General features: G+C 49.4%; 1 protein-coding gene across 6 annotated transcripts in view; it reads left to right on the forward strand.

Moving 5' to 3' along the window:
• TIAM1 (TIAM Rac1 associated GEF 1) overlaps positions 1 to 12,820 on the forward strand; it is a 382,148-nt gene that overhangs the window by 80,663 nt on the left and 288,665 nt on the right. The gene's annotated exons all lie outside the window — the stretch shown is intronic.

The following is a 12,820-nucleotide window of genomic DNA, read 5'->3' on the forward strand; positions in this document are numbered from 1 at the left end:
GGCAGGATAACGGCTTCGTTCTTAAATTTACCAGAATAATGAATCGATTCCATATTATCCTTCAAAGACGATCAGGAAGTTTTTTCAAAAAAGACATTATTGCAAACTCTTGGTTTCTTTGCGTATTTGATACGGGCGTCAGGATTTGGTAGAAACAGTAATTCAAAAAAAAAGCCTCTGTTCTTAAATGTATAAATCTACTTAATAAACAGTTCTGGATAATAAAAGAAAGAAGGGTAGGGAAGATGTGGAGTGTAAAAGGAAGAAACAGGAATCTGTAAGCGTGATTGAATGAAGGTGAAAGTAGAATGAAAAATAAAGATGCTGGGGCGCCGGGTGGCTCAGTGGGTTAAGTGTCTGCCTTTGGCTCAGGTCATGATCCCTGAGTCCTGGGATTGAGCCCCACGTCAGACTCTCTGCTCAGCAGGGACCTGCTTCCCCCTCTCCCTACCGCTCCCCCTGCTTGTACTCACTCTGTCAAATAAATAAATAAAAATCTTAAAATAAACAAAAAATAAAGATGCTAAAAACGAGGAACAGAAGCCGGGGGGAAATGGAGTCGTCTGAGATACTCCAGGGCAGATAAATAGAAGGGGATTAATTTATTCAACAGATGCTTTTTTTACCTCCTGCTGCATGCCTTTCTCAGTTCGAGACACCAAGGCCAGCCAAGGTCATAGCGCTGACCTTCTAGTGCATGTGAAGTCTGAAGTACAGCACAGCATGTGCGCTGCTGATTCATGCTTTGGGGGAGAAACCAAGCGATCAAGGGCAGTACACCAGTCGTGGAGGTGGGGTTGAGGAATCGGACTGTGATTTCCATAAGATGATTAGGGAGGATGTTTCTGAGGACACACTTGAGCAAAGACAGGAGGGAGGCGAGGGAGGAAGCCAGGTGCCTTTTTGGGAGAGAGTGTTCCAGGCCGAGGCAAGAGAAGAGCAGAAGTCCTGAGTTTCAGGTGTGTTTGAGGAACAAAAGGAGCCCATTGCACCTGTTACAGCATGAATGAGCAGGAGAGGACTAGGGGGTGACTAGGGAGGCGATGGGCAATGTGGGCGTGTGTATTGGGATCTAGATTCCATAGGGCCTTGCAGGCCATTGTCAGGGTTTTGGGAACCGTGGATGGACATGATCTCACTTAGTTTTTTAACCTGAGAATACTGTTTGCGGGGAGAGGCAGGATCCATGGCAGAATTAGTAAAACCAATTAGCAGGTGGCTCTGACTAGAATCCTGGTGATGGAATTGGTGAAAAGCAGCCCAGTTCTTGCTACATTGTGAAGGGAGAGCTGATAGCATTTGCTGGTGGTTGGGGTGCGAGGTGTTAGGGGGAGGTGTCCAGAGAAGGAAGAGCCATACGTATTGCGGGAGGAGAGGTGACATTGGTGGACCTTGGCCACTCTAGGCTCCCTGGAGCCTCCCGGGCCGTTCAGCAGGTGGAGGAGTTCAAGGCCAACCGTGGGAAGACCTGCCTATGGATGGTCTTCATTCTTGGGTGCTGTGTGAGTTGCTGGACAGGGGGAGATGCTTGTATCCGAGAACAAAGATTGTGGCGGACCAGTTCCTACCTTGTGTGTCTGGACGTGGTTTTGATCTTGGAAAATTACTCCTGGGTATGATGGGAAGAAGAGTGTGGGGGCTCAGTGTCTTCACAGGCGGGTTCAGATCGCTCCTGTCTCGGCTTGTTCCTGCCCCTTTCTTACCGGAGCCTTGGAAGGGCGCGGTTTCACTTCTCCTTCCCCGCACCCTGAGCACTACACTGGGGGAGGCAAAGTATAGCCCCCGGGCCTGCTTTGTTTTTGTTTATTAATTAAATTTAAAATTTTAATTCCAGCATTATTAACATGCATTCTTCTGTGAGTTTTAGTTATCCAGTGTAGTAGTGATGGGGGAGTTCCGTGCGTTACGCAGTGCTTGTCTTGCAAGTTCACCCCTTCCTCCCCATCACCTGCCCCCCCTGCCCCCCCCCCCGCGACTGTCCGTTTGTCTCTAGAGTTAAGAGTCTATTTCTTGATTTCTCTCTTTCTCTTTTCTCCCTCTGCTTGTTTTGTTTCTTAAATTCCACCTATGAGTGGAATCCTATGACACTGGTCTTTCTCGGATTGACTTGTTTCACGTAGCTTTATGCTCTCTAGCTCCATCCGTGTCCTTGCAGATGGCAAGATTTCCTTCTTTTTTATGGTTGAGCAATACAGGTTCTAGACACCGAGTCTTCTCTACCCAGTCTTCAGTGCGATTGCTGGGTCGTAGGGGAGCTCTATTTGTAACTTTCTGAGGACCCTCCCTGCTGTCTCCCAGAGCTGCGCCAGCTGGCATTCCCACCAACGGGGTAAGAGGGTCCCTTTCTTGCACATCCTCTCCAACACTTGCTTCTTGTGTTTTTAATTTTTGCCATTCTGGGAGGTGTCAGTTGGAATGTCATTGTACTTTTGATCTGTAGTTCCCTGATGATGAATCCAGGGGCCTGTTTTCGTAAACAAATAAATGATTTATTTATTTGTTTATTTATTTGACAAAGAGAGAGAGCATAAGCAGGGGGAGTGGCAGGTAGAGGGAGAAGCAGGCTCCCGGCTCAGCAAGGACCCTGAGATCATGACCCGAGCCGAAATCAAGAGTCAGCTGCTTAACCTACTGAGCCACCCAGGTGCCCCAGTAAATAAGTTTTTATTGGAACACAGCTACACCTCTTCGTTACTAGTGCCTGTGATTGAGTTAGTGCTATGTTGGGGGCAGAATTGAGTAATTACCTGAACAAACCCTGAAATATTTACTATTTGATTCTTCACAGAAAGCAAGGTTGCTGACCTGTGGACTAGAAAATAAGTAAAAGATGAATAAGGCTATCAACATATGGATCGTACGAAAATCCTCCTTGCTCGCCACTGAAATGCCACTCAGCCTTAGTGTGTGTGAACGGGAAATTCTGTGGCTCACAAATTGTGGCTTAAAATTGTTCAAATCTTACTCTTTTTTTGTTCATTCTTCTGCAGGTTACATGACATTTTTACACTTTAAAGGAAATGTAATTCAGCATGTGTAGTTTCACGTTTAATAATGGTGTCATTTTACTGGACAGGATGAAAGTTAGTATTCAATTAATTATTGGTCCTGAATACTAGTGTTGAACACTTAGTACTCCCAGAGTTTAGCATGGAGTCCTGATTTGCCATGCCCTCTTGGATGGTAGAGGGCTTTCTCTTCCATATGAGTGTACAAGTGTGTGTGATTTTTTTTTTTTTTTTTTTTTTGCCTTCCTGTGATCAAGATTTCTCCATTGTTTCAGTAAATGCCAAGGGTTCTCAAAATGAGTAGACTGGCATTTTCTCCCCCTAAATGGGACTCAGCTAGTTTTATCTAAGTTGTTCCTTTTGTCTTTCAGCTATATTGTGTGCTACCTTATTGGGGAAGGCTGTGGAATTCTTGATGTTAAGGAAAAAAAAAAAAAGAATGCAGTAGATTTAAAATATAAAGGACTTTTCTTTCTTAATTGCATCTTAATGTAATAAAAGCCAGAGAGTAATTATTAAAAATGATAGAAGAAAAGAATTAAAATAATAAAATCGCTTAGCAAAGATCCTGTTTCATAATGCATTCGGATATAATTGGTATCATAATGTGTAATTAACAATCTTCCTTTGAAGTCGGAAGCGTACGTTTGGGCAGGCAGGGACGTCTGAGGATGTGGTGACGTCTGAATTAGTTCTCACCACGGCTCTCCTGAATCTTGGCACAGATTGTGGCATCTTGCTTCCTTCCTGCCTTGTTAGGTGCTTTTTGTGGGAGAGAGAGATGATAAGCTAAGGACTAGGACAGAGGGTCCCCTCACCCTTGACGGGCAGCCACCCACGACGGCCTGTGGTTAGTCGGGAGACAGAAGACAGGCTCCTGAGTACAGACTGTGGTTTTGGCTCAGACCGCAGGGTAATTCCCTGGGGTAGATCAGACGGAGGACCCTCTTTGTCCTGGTGTCAGTTTGGCCTGGAGCTCATGCTTTCATCGGGCCGAGAAGCCTCCTCCTCCTCATTTTCTAGACCCACTCCCATCCCGGCCCCGTGGATCTTATGGTGGATGTGACCAAGAATAAAGAGTCTAAGGAAAAGCCCCCCGAGGAGGAAGAAGGGGAAGGTAATGGGATTCCCAGGCTCAGAGCCCGAACCTCACTTTCTCTGTTGCCCGCCTCCCCACACCTGGCTCCGGCTGACTCCTTGAGGACTGGGAGACCAGAACACTCAAGGACGGAAATGAAAGTACTGGAGAAAACAGTCCAGGCCGATCTGAGCTTTTATTTGCTATTTCTTTGGTGGTAGAATCCTTTGCTCACCGGGCGCCACGTCTAGGCTTCTCAGGCAGTGGTGGTGGTGGTGGTGGTAGTTGCTCTTCGTCGCCCCCTGGTGGGCATTGTTGGCTCTGTGTGGTAAAGAGGCTGATGGCAAAACCATCTTTTGACATCTTCCCTGTGATGGGAAGGGGAGGCAACACTGCCCAATACTTATTTAGAAGAGACAACCACTCATCAGGGGGGTCCTCTTTGGAAATAGTGCTTTTAGAGTCTGGGGCATGTTTCTTGGAATACCTTCCTCAGTGGCAAGTCTTTCTTTTGGTGGTGGTGGGGGGTTGATTTTCAGTAAAATTCTTGAGAGCACACAAGCAGGGGGAGTGTCAGGCAGACGGAGAAGCACACCCCCCGCTGAGCAAGGAACCCAACATGGGGCACGATCCCAGGACCCTGCGACATGACCTGAGCTGAACTGAAGGCAGACGTTGAGCTGATGGAGCCACCCCGGCGCCCCTCTCCGTTGGTGTCTATTTCCATTCTCGTCTGCATGATGTCCACTGTCCACAGTATAATCAGAAGGGTCACAACGGCAATCGGATCTCATTACTCCTTTGCTTGGAACGTCCAGTGGCTTTCTGCTAGCTCGGGTTTGAAAACCAGACTCCCCGCATGGCTGCGTGGCCTCAAGTGGTTTGTCTTCCCCACCCCCCATTGCCTTTTAACTTCGGGCCTTTCCCACACCTCCTTTCTGGGACTAGAATATAGCCAGCCTCAGGCCTTGCTCTGCATGCAGGGATGTACCCCTCTTCCAGCTGGCCTGGTCAGTCCTTGACTTCCTGCAGGGCTCTGCTCACAGGTCCCCTCGCCAGACAAGCCTCCCAGAGTGTCCAGTACGAAGTATCGTCCCCTCAGCCCACGGTGTCCCCAAGCGCCTCCTCTCCTCGCGATACACTGCTCTAGCCTTGTCATGGTACCGGGGCGGGGGGCACTGGAACTCTGGCTCTTACTCACTGGCCTGTTTGTTCATGGCTTGTCCTTCCTTTCGAGCCAAGGAGGGCCAGGGTCCCTCGTGGCTCATGCCCTCAACGAGGCTGCCACAGCGCAGGCGCTGTCATTCCGAGATAAGTCAGCTACACGTGGTAAATTCTTCAGTTGGGGGATGTCTTCTAAGGAATTTCCCAAGATGACTACATTGAGGGAAGAGTTCAGATTCAGACATAGGTGTTCTGATTTCTCTTGATCACCGAACCAAGCCAAGCCGAACCAAGCCAGTGTCTTGATCAAACCTCATGTGTTGGAGGGGTCTGTGGTGGAGCAGCTCGTAACGCAGGGTGTGTATCCTGTGGTTTTAGAACTTAGCAGCCTCTGCCTGAAGCCGCAGCACGGTACGGTTTCGCTTGGGTAACTAGGAGACTCTCTCTCGGGGTTTCTCAACCTCAGAGCTGTTCGCACTGGAGCTGGATGCTTTTTTGTGGACAGCACGCTGTTCTGGGGGATAGTTCGCAGCCTCCCCCATCCCCCTGCCTGGGCCTCTGTGACAGCACAGCGCCCCAGCTGTGACGCCCAGAGTGTCACCAGACGTCGCCCAATATCCCTAGGGAAAGGGTAACAAAATGCCCCCGGTGAGGAACCACTAGTCTAGAAAACACCCATGTACCCAAGATTTTACCATGAGTCTTTTGTAGCGTCCTTTATCGTATACCTGCGAGTGTGGCTCAGATGGGAAATAGGACCGTGTTGTTCAGATGGGGTTTATGCTGATGATGGAAGTTTTGTTTCTAATCCGCATCTGCGATCTTCATTTCTTCGTTGTTATTGTCCCATTTATGAAATTGCTCCTCCAAACCCCACAAAGGAGAGGGGTGTTCTTTGCTAACACATTGTATGAGGTGGATACTTAAATCACAGACTTGGCTGGAAGGACTCTTGAAGGATCCTTGGGCGCTAAATGCCCAGTTAAGGTCAATGTCCTCATTATGTTGTTCATCTTTGTAATTTAAAGATCTTATTTATTTGAGAGAGAGAGGTAGAGAGAGCAGAAGGAAGAGCAGAGGGAGAGAACCTCCAGCAGGCTCTCTGCTGAGCACAGAGCCCAACATGGGGCTCCATCCCAGGACCCCAAGATCATGACCTGAGCTGAAACCAAGAGTCACCCACTCAACCAGCTGGGCCACCCAGGAGACCTTCATCTTTGAATTTTAAAGATGAGGAAAGTAAGGCCCAAGAAGGACAGTAATTTACCCAGGTTGTGGCAGTTGCAGAGCCATGCCCGCATGAGTGATTTTTGGGGAATTTTCGTGTACTTTTGCTTTCCGTGTGGGTTGATGTGGTGTGATTAGCAGAGCTCTCGGGGGTGGGGGGGGGGGAGCTCTCACCTCCTCCTCTTCAGGATACTTGCTGGAGCCTGAGCATCAAGGACCACCGTCCTAGGCGTGACCAGGATTTACCAGCAAAGTAGTTTTTAAAAAGATGATCGTGATTGGGGGAGGTTAGGGAGGGATAGGCGGTTAGCTCTGCAGGGGACACGGAAATGCAAAGGAAAGAAATAGAGAGGGAAGCGGAAGAAATCCTGAATAAAGGGAACCCAAGAGTCAGCCAAATGCCACGTGTGGGTCCTGTTAGCTTTTGATTTGAACAGACCCACTCTGTGTGCGTGTGCACATGCGCGTTTGCTTGTGTGTTTGTGTGTGTGTGTGTGAGAGAGAGAGAGAGAGAGAATATCACAGACGTTTAGAAACGAAATGGACAATTCGTAGCCCAGAGGAAAATTTGGCATAGAAATAGTGTTGTGTTGATGTTTATGAAAAAGGTCCTCTTTTAACCATATATGAAGCATTCCTGGATGGCGTGGTACAATATTGGAGATTTTCCCCAACATAAAGAATCCGGTGCGGGAGGGTTAGAGTGAAACAGGATTGAACAGTTGAAGTTGGGTTACAGGGACATGGGAATTATGTAACCATCATCAAAATGACCAGAGTAAACATTTTTTAAAAAATTGGAAGCGGATCAAACTTCAGTAAACTGCAAAGTTCTTTGCAGTCAAAAAATGTAAATACAGTAGGAGACCTTTGTCCATTTTGTCATCTTGTCTCCAAGACACTCTTCCAAGCCCAGCAGATGCTGCCAGTTTCGCTGGCAAAGTCCCTTATTCTGGAGCCACAGGGGGATGTGGGAGCCGGAGCTGGAGGAAGCTTGTCCTCACCAGGTGGACAGGGCGGCTGCCTCCGCGTCCTTCGTCACCGCCTGTGCCTGCAGTGTCCCCGGGGAGCAGTGGTGACGCAGGCTGGCCGGGTCTGAGGACCCAGAGAGGGTCCCACAGGACCGCCCAAGGGGGTCCCCGGCTTTACGCAAGATAGAAATCAAATGGGATCCGAGTAGGGGTGAGCACAGAGTTCACTGAAGACGCAGGGCAGGTGCGGGAGCGTCTGAAAGACTCAGGGGAGGAGAGTGAGTGTCGTCTTTGCTTGGGCTCTGGGGTTTTCACTGAGGATTAAGGTCCAGTGTATGTGTCATTTCTGTGGACCAGTCCCACCCCTCCCAAATACTTTATTATTTAAATATCATATAAAGAATACATTTTTTGGGGGGGGTAAAAACCATGCAGAGTGAAAATGAAAGTTCCTTTCCTACGTTTCCCCAGCAATTTTATTGCCCTTTCCAGAAATAACCATTTAGAATAAAGTGATGAGTATTTTTTTACGTTTTTTTCTTTTTTCTTTTTTTTATTTTTTCAAGATCTTTAAAATTTATTTATTTGGCAGAGAGAGATCACAAGTAGGCAGAGAGGCAGGCAGAGAGAGAGAGGAGGAAGCAGGCTCCCGGCTGAGCAGACAGCCCGATGGGGGGTTCGATCCCAGGACCCCGGGATCGTGACCTGAGCTGAAGGCAGAGGCTTTAACCCACTGAACCACCCAGGTGCCCCTAGGTCTTTTTTTTTTTTTAATACTACGTTCAAGACAAGGTTTTTATTTTATTTTTAAAAACTAAAAAAAAAAAAAAAAAATTTAACAGTGCTAAAAACAAACAAACAAAACCTGAAGCAGTCACAGAAGTGGGGGGTGTAGTCCAAGAGTGCTTCTCCTCTGCCGCACCCCCCCTGCCTCCCGCGAGCCTCCTGACAGATGCTCACTGTCCTGGAATTCTTTAGTCATCTTTCCTACAACCACAAGGATGTCAGGAAATCAACACTAACACGTGACTACCTCCTAATCCTCAGACCCCAGTAGACTGCGCCTGTCCTCGTCACGTCCTTTGTACGCCGAAGGATCCAGTTCCGGATTGTATGTTGCATTTCCTTGTCATGGCTCTGAGTACCTGTTATGAACCGTGCTCCATTGTAAACCCTTGGAATTTATCAGCAGAAGATACAGACAGAAATCTGTCCTTGGGAGGCTTGTGTCCTAGCAGGGGAGACAGAAAAACAGAAAACATGACAACAACTACTGAATCTAGTCGAGCGGCAGCAGGGGGCCAGAGGCCTGGAGAGCCAGGGTTCAAGGCAGCTTTAAATACGCTGGGTGGGAACTGCCCTGATGACGAGGGGCTTCTGGGCAAACACCAGGCAGAAGTGTGGGTTTCGAGAATGGATATTCTGGGAGGAGATAGGAAGAGCGGGTGAGGAGGCCGTGAGGAGGGGGGCCGCCCCACTGTTTCTGAGTGAGGAGCCCCTGTACGGTGGGCCAGGTTGTTCCGTCTCAGAGGACAGATAATCCCGCCCACCTCCATCCTTTTGGGCTATCTTTGTTTTCTTTTATTTTTAAAAATATTTCATTTATTTATTTGAGAGAGAGAGAGAGCGCATGAGAGGGGAGAGGTGAGAGGGAGAAGCCGACTCCCCGCCGAGGAGGGAGCCCGGTGCCCGACTCGATTCCGGGACTCTGGGATCATGAGCTGAGACAAAAGCAGTTGCTTAACCAACTGAGCCACCCAGGCGCCCCTGTTTATTTTATTATTTTTTTTAAAAACAGATTTTATTTATGAGAGAAAGAGTATGCACAAGTGGGGGGAGGGGCAGAGGGAAAAATCTCAAGCAGACTCTGTGCTGGGTGTGGAGCCCGACGTGACCCCATGACCCAGAGATTGTGACCTGAGCTGAAATCAAGAGTTGGGCACTCATCCAACTGTGCTCCCTGGGCCATTTCTGTTTTAACCCATGGAAACTCCTCCGTTGTATGGCTGCTCCTTCCCTGCTTCTACCAACACTTTCTCTTGCCTCGATGAGTGATGCTTTGGACTGTGACTCTGTTTACCCTCTTGGCCATGTTCTTTCTGGTTCTAACTTTGCTTTTGGCCCATCTTGGTTCCTTCCTTGCTCATGGGCTTTGGCTTTTGCTTCATCTTTCTTAGGACATTCTGCCTTTTTCTTTTCTTTTTTTAAAATTTATTCATTTGAGCGAGAGAGAGCATGAGCAGGGGAGGGGTAAAGGGAGAGGGAGAAGCCAGCTCCCTGCTGAGCTTGGAGCCCAACGTGGGGCTTGATCTCAGGACCCCAGGATCATGATCTGAGCCAAAGTCAGGTGCTTAACTCACTGAGCCAGCCAGGTGCCCCAGCACATTCTGCCTGTGAGGACTTGACGCAGCCCCTCTCCCCCAGCGGTGCTCACTCTGGATCCACTATTGTTCTGGGCGCTAAGAAGTTCCTTGGTAAGGTAATCATCAGTAGTAATCTTGGGCAATGGGTACCATTATTTTTCCCATTTTATGAATGGAAGAGTTGAAGTACAGAGAGAATCTGTAACTTGCCCACAGCCCCCCAGCTAGGAAGGGCTCGGGCTTAATCCCAGGCATTTGCTTCCAGCACGCAGGCTCTCACCTACTGGGTTATGGACACAGCTCCATACCTGACCTTTGCCCTGAACTTGAGCCCAGTCACTCCAGTCTGAGAGATGTGTGACAAGTAACCACGAACTTGGGGTCTTAACACACACTTATGATCTCACCGTCCCATGAGTCAGGAGTCTGGCACAGTGTAGAGGGTCTTAAGGCTGTGGTCAAGGTGTTGGCCGGCCGCATTCTCATCTGGAGGCTGGCCTGGGGAAGAAACCGCCTCCGAGCTCATGCACATGGTGGGCAGAATTCATTTCCTTGGGGTGGTGGGAGCGAGGGCCCTGGGTTCTTACTGGCTCGTGGCTGGAGGCCACCCTCCCCTCCTAGCAGCCGTCCTCACTTCCTGCCACGTGGCCCCCTGTAAAGGCCGTTCACAGCCGGGCACTTGGCTTTCTAAGGCCCTGCCTGCTAAGACAGGATCTTCTATAAGGAGACGCAATCGGGGTGACGTCCCATCGCCTTTGCTGTAAATTAAATTAAATTACATTAAATTAAGCTCAGAGGCCCTGCCCACAATTGAGGCAGGGGGGTTGTACAAAGGTCAGGGTGTCAGGGGTTCCCCGAGGATATTTCCTCCATAGAGCAGCTCACTGATCTGGGAACTTCAGCTTGAAACCAGACTCAACCATTTCTCCTCTTCCAACTCCCATATGTCTATTAGCATAACCCCTAGTCTTCCAGCCCCAGATTTGTATCCTGAGTGTTGGTGTTGACATCTGTTTTTGTCATTTTATTATCTGTTCACTTACTGAGTCCTTAAATTTTCCTTGAGAGGCCCTTTGAAATCTGTCTTCCTAAACCCTGACTTTCGTATCTCTCTGTCTCTGTGTGTCTGTCTGTCTGTCTCTCTCTCTCTCACACACACACACACACATACACCCACACACACACACTGAACTTCCCCAGAATCTGGTGTTAGCCTGATTGTCCAACCTTTTCCCGACGAGCAAGTTGCCTCATTCCCACATTTCTGCTCAGATAGCTTGGAGCTTGTCTGTCCCTCCAGGAGAATCCTCAGCAGCCCCTTCTGGTTAATGCTCAGAAGACACCCCCCCCCCCATCCCAAGCCTCCTTGATCATTCCTTTCTCTGAATTCCACTTACACCTGGTGCTTTTCACCAATTCCCAGACCCCCACCCTGCCCCGCCATGTTGAAATCATCAAGGTCCCTCGAATTGGATTATTCAACCATGTATAGACTTGGCTAATAACTTCCTTATACACAGTACTTTTTTTAAAAAATTAAAGTAATGTTGGGTGAATTATTGGAATTAAAAAATTCACGAGAAAAATATGATTTACTAAATGCAGCCTGCTCTTTGGCAGTCTGAGTCGCCCAGCACCCCCGTCCCTTTTGGCTGGCAGTGTCGGTGGCCAGGCGTCCCAGCCAGCGACAGGCGTGACCGATGGCCGGCGGTGGAAGGCCTGTGGCCCACTTGACTGGCCGCGCCTACTGCCTGAGGCCTGATCTGTGCTCACCTCGGGGCTACAGATCAGCGCAGATGACGGGGTGAAATGCAGTTGACGGGGTCTGTGCCAGCACGTGGGGCCTCCGCCTTCTCCATCTCACACGCACCCTTTTTCTCGCAAGTTCTCAGGTTAGCGTCTTGGCTTCATCGGCTTGTGGGTTGAGGAGGAGCTCTCCGATGATGTCCGAAGGCCCTGGGGATGGTTTCCGTGGACTCTCAAGCAGGGAGAGGCCCCCGTGATCCCCGGGGCCTCTCTGCGGCTCGGAGCTGCTCTCTGGGATGCCTGCTGTGTGTGCTCTGCACTTGGCAATGGCCCGGGAAGCAAGAGGCAGAGAGAAAGCACGCGTTCTGCCTTGAAGGAGCTTAGGTCTGGGTGGGAGGCAGGGGAGGAAGAGCTGCCCTGGTCACACAGGACCTGCTCCCCACAGAACATGAGGGGACCTCGCTGGACAAGTGTCTTAGGCTTGCTTCTCTGGAGTAGGAGAGAGTCCCTCTTGTTGGTGATGGGGACGTTGGGAGGGGTCCCTGTAAAAGGAGATCATTGCGGGGGATTATGATTCTTTCCTTGGGCCCTAAAGTCGTCTGGGAAGGGGAGGGAATAGAGTCCTGTCTCTGGGTCATGGCATCTGTTGGGGAGAAGGACAGAGATGCGCTGCAGGGCTCTGCGGCAGCCTTCTTATGTGTATTCTGACATCCATGAGATTCTGCTCTGAGGGGAGGGGCGAGGCCGGTGGGCTGGCAGTTGCTGCCTAATAGCAGATCCGTTGCCCAAAGGAAGACCCCCCACCCCTGCCACACACTCCCCCAACCCCAGGCACCTTCCTTCTTCATCACAGCCTGCCGGACATGGCATTTCTGTCTCATGCATTTATGCCCGTGTGCCTGCTTCCTGCTGGCTCTTGGTCCATCCAGAGGGAGCCCTCCCGGTGCCAAATCCAGCCCCGCCCAAGACAGAAAGTGGGGGTTGTGGCAGTTGCTGGGCAGTTTCTTTGTGGAAGTAAACTGCTATTTTTCTGAGTGGACACTTTGTGGAGGGCACTAGTGGTGAATGAAAAACAAAACATCAGCTACTGATTTATTTATTCATTTTTTTTTCAGCCTCGACTCTGTGTCTGACATTGGATTATATGCTGACTGTCCACTGCTTCATTTACTCCCCAGAGCAGTCCACATAGGTGGCCACCATTAGCATATTTGCTGTTGCAGATGGGGAAACTGAGCCAGGGAATGGTCAAGTACCTTGGTC

Source organism: Mustela nivalis (genome assembly GCF_964662115.1).
Source record: "Mustela nivalis genome assembly, chromosome: 1".
NCBI classification, from domain to species: Eukaryota; Metazoa; Chordata; class Mammalia; order Carnivora; family Mustelidae; genus Mustela; species Mustela nivalis.